The sequence below is a fragment of the Macaca fascicularis genome, chromosome 3 (assembly GCF_037993035.2).
Source record: "Macaca fascicularis isolate 582-1 chromosome 3, T2T-MFA8v1.1".
Lineage (NCBI taxonomy): Eukaryota > Metazoa > Chordata > Mammalia > Primates > Cercopithecidae > Macaca > Macaca fascicularis.
Window position 1 is genome coordinate 151,570,141 of NC_088377.1, and position 6,000 is coordinate 151,576,140.

Genomic DNA, 6,000 nt, shown 5'->3' on the forward strand with positions numbered 1-6,000 from the left:
TAAGAATGTATTGCAATTTATTCTTAGTTTTACTGTCAATAGGTATGAGTTGTTTGGTTTTTTTGGTTTTTAATTTTCTTTTTAATTACAGTGATGCTATAAACATGTCTATATTTTCTGACATGTGCAAAAGTTTCTCTAGAGTATCTATGGAGTGGAATTTTGGACTTGGAGGGTGTGTGCATATTTAAATTTATCAGGTAATACAAATTTGTTTTCTGTCGTGTTGCTAGCAAACTGTACTCCTACTTTCAGTGTATGTGAATCTTTCTTTCTTTATATCCTCACCACCATTTAACAATGAAAAACATTGCTTTGACAATCTGATGAGGTAAAGTCAAAGCTTTTATTACTAAATAGCATCGTTACTATCAATAAGCCCGGGCATCGATTTATTTTATGAGACTTTCATGTTTCCTTAGTGACTTGACTATTTGTGCCTATGTCAATTTCCTATTGTCATTTGCCTTTTACTGATTGATTAGTAGAAATATTTTATATACTTGGAGTACAATACTTTGTCAGTTATTACCATTGCAAGCAACTTATCCCAGAGAGAATTTTGTTTCATAACTTTCTTTATGGTATATTTTGATGAGCAGTTGCTTTTAAAATTGTTTTGAAATTAAGCTTTATATGTTGAGTTAGCTTTATTTTAAAATACAGTTGAAGAAATGAAGCAAAGAGAACATTTGTATCCTTCAACCAATTTCCCCCAATGGCAACAACTTGAAAAACTGTAATGCAGTTTTTATATACAGCCAGTATACTGACATTTTTATGGTTAAAATACAAAGCACTTTCAGCTATACAAGAATCCCTCCCTTTTATAGCTATATCTACCTCCTTGTCCAACACCCTTAATCCCTGGCAATGACTACTATGTTATCCAGCTCTATGATTTTGTCATTTCAAGAACGTTATATAAATAAAATCAAACAATCTGTAATTTTTTGATATTGCCTTTTCACACCTAGCTTAGTTCTCTAGAGATTCATCTAGGCTTGTTTGTACAACCATAGGTCATTACTTTTTATTACCCAGTGATATTTTATGATACGAGTGAACCAAAGTCTATTCACACATTAATGTTTCCACATTTTGGCTATTATGAGGGAAATTGCAGTAAATATTTCTCTACAAGTTTTTGTAGAAGCATAAGTGTTCATATCCCTGATATAAATACCCAGGCTTACAGCTGCTCAGTTATATAGTAGTTGAATGTTTAGTTTTTAAAGAAGCTGCCAAAATGCTACCCAAAGTGTCTATACAATTTTACATTTCCACAAACAAGGTAAGAGTAATCTATTTTCTCCACATCTTCACGAGTATTTGGTTTTGTTACTATATGTTTTTTTAAATTTCAGTCATTTTAATACATAGATAGTGATCTGTCATTGTGGTATTAATTTACATTTCCCTAGTGGTTAAAGATGGAGAATCTTCCCTTCTTTTATTTGCCATTTGAAATGTTTCTTCACTGAAATGTCTCTTTTATCTTTTGTCCATATCTAACTGAAATTTTTACAGTTGAGTTTTTTTTTTTTTTTTAAAAAAAACAGCTTTATTTAATGTGTAGGTGTTGTAAAATAAAACTCCATATATTTAATGTATTCAATTTAGTGGATTTGAACATATGCATACACCCATGAAACCATCACCACAATAAAGGCAATATACATCCCTCACTTCCAAAATTTTTCTCATGCATCTTTTTTTTTTTGGTTGTTTAATTTGTGTGTGTGTGTGTGTGTGTGTGTAAGAATACTTGAAATCTACTTGCTTCACACATTTTTAAGTGTACAATACAGCAATGTCAAAGTACTGGCAATACAATGTACTACAGATCTCTAGAATGTATGCATCTTACATAACTAAAACTTTACACCCATTGAACAACTCCCCATTTCTCCCTCCCCTTTAGCCCTTTCTAACCATTCTAACCTCTGTTTCTATGAGTTTGACAATTTTAGATGACTCATATAAATGGGATCATGCAGTATTTGACTTTCTGTGGATAGCATATCACTAGTATAATATCCTCCAGGTTCATCCACTCTATTGCAAATGGCAGGATTTTCCTCTTTCTAAGGCAGAATAATATTCCATTGTATGCATATACTATATTTATTTTGTTCATTTGCCCATGGACATTTTGTTGTTTTCATATCTTGGCTATTGTGAATAATGTTGCTATGAATGTGGGAGCACAGATATCTCTTCAAGATACTGACTCCATTTCCTTTGGATATGGAATTGTCAAATCATATAGTAGTTTTGTTTTTAATTTTTTGAGGAACCACCACACTGTTTTACATAGTAGCTGCACCATTTTATATTCCCACCATGTACAAGGGTTTCAATTTTTTTCACATCCTCACCATCACTTACCTTTTGACACACATATTTGCTATTGAGTGTTGCAGTCCTTTATGTATTTTAGATATAACCCCTTATCAGATACATGAACTTACAATATTTTCCCATTCTGTAGGTTGCCTTTTCACTTGGACTGTTTTCTTTTCTGTGCAGAAGCTTCTTCATTTGATATAATTTTACTTGTCTAGATTTGCTTTTTTTAATGCTTCTGGTGTTATGCCCAAGAAATCATTACCAAGACAAATGTCAAGAAGCACTTCCCCCATCTTTTTCTCAAAGAGTTTTATGGATTCAGGTCTTACTTTTAAGTCTTTAGTCCATTTTGAGTTGATTTGTTTGTGTGGTGCAAGTTACGGGTCCAATTTCATTTTTTTTTTTTTTTTTTTTTTTGGCATGGAGACATTCAATTTCCCAGTACCATCTGTTGAAAAGAATATCCTTTCCCCATTGTGTATTCTTGGCAATTCCATCAAAGATCACTTGACTGTATACACATGAGTTTACTTAATCTTTCCCTGTTTTCTTTCACTGGTCACTGTGACTGTCTTTATGTCAGTTCCATGCTCTTTTAATCACTTTAGTTTTTTAGTATATTTAATTTTTTTTACTTTTAATTTTTGTGGGTACACAAAAGGTATATATATTTATGGGGTATGTGAGATATTTTGATACAGGCATATAATGTGTAATCATCACATAAGGGTAAATGGGGTATCCATCACCTCAAGTACTTATCCATTTTTGTGTTATAAACAATCTAATTACAACTCTTGGTTATTTTAAAATGTACAATAAAATATTGTTGACTGTAGTCACACTGTTATGCTATCAACTACTAGATCTTATTCATTCTATGTGAGTATATTAATGTACTCATTAATCATTCCTACTTTTCTCCCACCTCCCTCACTACCTTCCCAGCCTCTGGTACACCATCCTTCTCTCTATCTTCATGAGTTCAATAGTTTTAATTTTTAGCTCCCACAAATAAGTGAGAATGTGTGAAGTTTGTATTTCTGTGCCTGGCTTATTTCAATTAACATAATGACCTCTAGTTCCCTCCATGTTGTTGCAAATGACAGGACCTAATTTTTTTTTTTTAATGGCTGAATAGTACTTCATTGTATATATGTACTATATTTTCTTTATCCATTTAACTGTTGATGGATGTTTAGGTTGCTTTCAATCTTGGCTATTGTGAACAGTACTGCAACAAGCTCAGGAGTGCAGATATATCTTCAATATGCTGATTTCCTTTCTTTTATGTATCTACCTAGCAGTGTGATGCTGGAGCATATGGCAGCAGTATTTTTAGTTTTCTGATGAACCTCCAAACTGTTCTCCATATTGTTTGTACTGATTTGCATTCCCACCAACAGGGTACAAGAACTCCTTTTATATAATATCCTCTCCAGCATTTACTATTGCCTGTCTTTTGGATAAAAGTCATTTCAATTGGAGTGAAATGCTATCTCGTTGTAGTTTTGATTTGCATTTCTTTGATGATCAATGATGTTGAGCACATTTCCATATACCTGTTTGTCATTTGTACGTCTTCTTTTCAGAAATGCCTATTCAAATCTTTGCCCAATTTAAATCAGATTATTAGATTTTCTCTTATTGATTTGTTTGAGCTCCTTACATATTCTGTTATTAATCCCTTGCCAGACAGATAGCTTGCAAATATTTTCTCCCATTCTGTGGGCTGTCTCTTTACTTTGTTGATTGTTTCTTTCATTATACAAATACTTTTTAACTTGATGTAATCCTATTTGTCCATTTTTACTTTAGTTGACTGCGCTTGTGGGATATTGCTCAAGAAATCTTTGCCCAGACCAATGTCCTGAAGAATTTCTCCCATGTTTTCTTGTAGTTGTTAAATAGTTTGAGGTTTTAAATTTAAGTCCTTAATTCTTTATGATTTGATCTTTACAAGCAAGAGATAGGAGTCTAGGTTCATTCTTCTGCATATGCATATCCAGTTTTCCCAGCACCATTTATTGAAGAGACTGTCTTTTCACCACTGTATGTTCATGGCAACTTTATAAAAAATCAGTTCATTGTAGGTGTATGGATTTGTTTCTGGGTTTTCTATTCTGTTCCACTGATCTATGGGTCTGGTTTTATGCCAGCATCATGCTATTTTGGTTACTATATCTCTGAAGTATAATTTGAAGTATAATGTGATTCCTCCAGTTTTTTTTTTTTCTTTATAGTTTAAAATAGTTTTGGGTATTCTGAGTCTTTTGTGATTCCGTATACATTTTAGAATTGTGTTTTACTATATTTTATGAAGAACATCATTGGTATTTTAATAGAGATTGCATTGAATCTTTAGTACAGACATTTTTACAATATTTATTTTTCCAATTTATGATCATTAAATATCTTTCAATTTTTTTGTCCTTTTCTATATTTTATAATTTTCCTTGTAGAGATCTTTCATATCTTTGCATAAGTTAATTCCCAGGTATTTTACTTTATTTGTAGCTATTATAAAATGGAATCACTTTCTTGATTTCTTTTTCAGATTGTTCACTGTTGGCATATAGAAATGCTCCTGATTTTAGTATGCTGATTTTGTACCTGCAAATTTACTGGCTTCCTTTATCAAATCTTATAATTGTTCATGCAGTCTCTAGGTATTTTTTTAAATATAAGATCACGTTGTCTGCAAACAAAGATAATTTGACTTTCTCTTTCCTAATTTTGATGCCCTTTATTTTTTTTCTTGTCTTCCAGTACTATGTTGAATAACAGTGTTGAAAGTGGGCATCCTTGTTATGTTCCAGGTCGTAAAGGACAGGCTTTTTCCCATTCAGTATGATAGGCCTGTGATACATGACATTTATTGTGCTGAGGTGTGGTCTTTCTATACCCATGTTTTTAGAGTTGTTATCATAACAGAACGCTGAATTTTAACAAATGCTTTTTCAGCATCAATTCAAATAATTATATGGTTTTTGTCTTTCATTCTGTTAATACGATGTATCACATTAATTGATTTGCATATGTTGAAACTTTCTTGCATCCCTCGAGTAAATCCCACTTGGTCATGTTGAATGAACTTTTTAGTATGTTGTTGACTTCAATTTGCTAGTATTTTGTTGACGATTTTTGCATCAATGTTCATCAGTGATATTGGTCTGTAGTTTTCTTTTTTCATGTGTCCTTGTCTGGTTTTGTATCAGGGTATCACTGGCCTCGTAGAATGACTTTGGAAGTGTTCCTTTCTACTTTATTTTTCAGAATAATTCGAGTAGGATTGGCATTCATTTTATTTAAATATTAGGCAGAATTCAGCAGTGAAGCCATCGGGTCCCAGGCTTTTCTTTGCTGGGAGACTTTTTATTACAGCTCTGATCTTGTTACTTGTTATATTTCTCTGTTCAGGTTTTGGATTTTTCATGGTTCAGTCTTTGTAGGTTGTATGTATCTAGCAATTCATACATTTCTTCTAGACTTCCCAATTTATTGGCATATAGTTTCTCAGTAGCCCCAATGACCCTTTGAATTTCTGCAGTACCAATTGTAATACCTCCTTTATGATCTCTCAATTTATTTATTTGGGCTTTCTCTCTTTTTTATTAGTTAGTCTGGCTAGAGATTTGTCAATTTTGT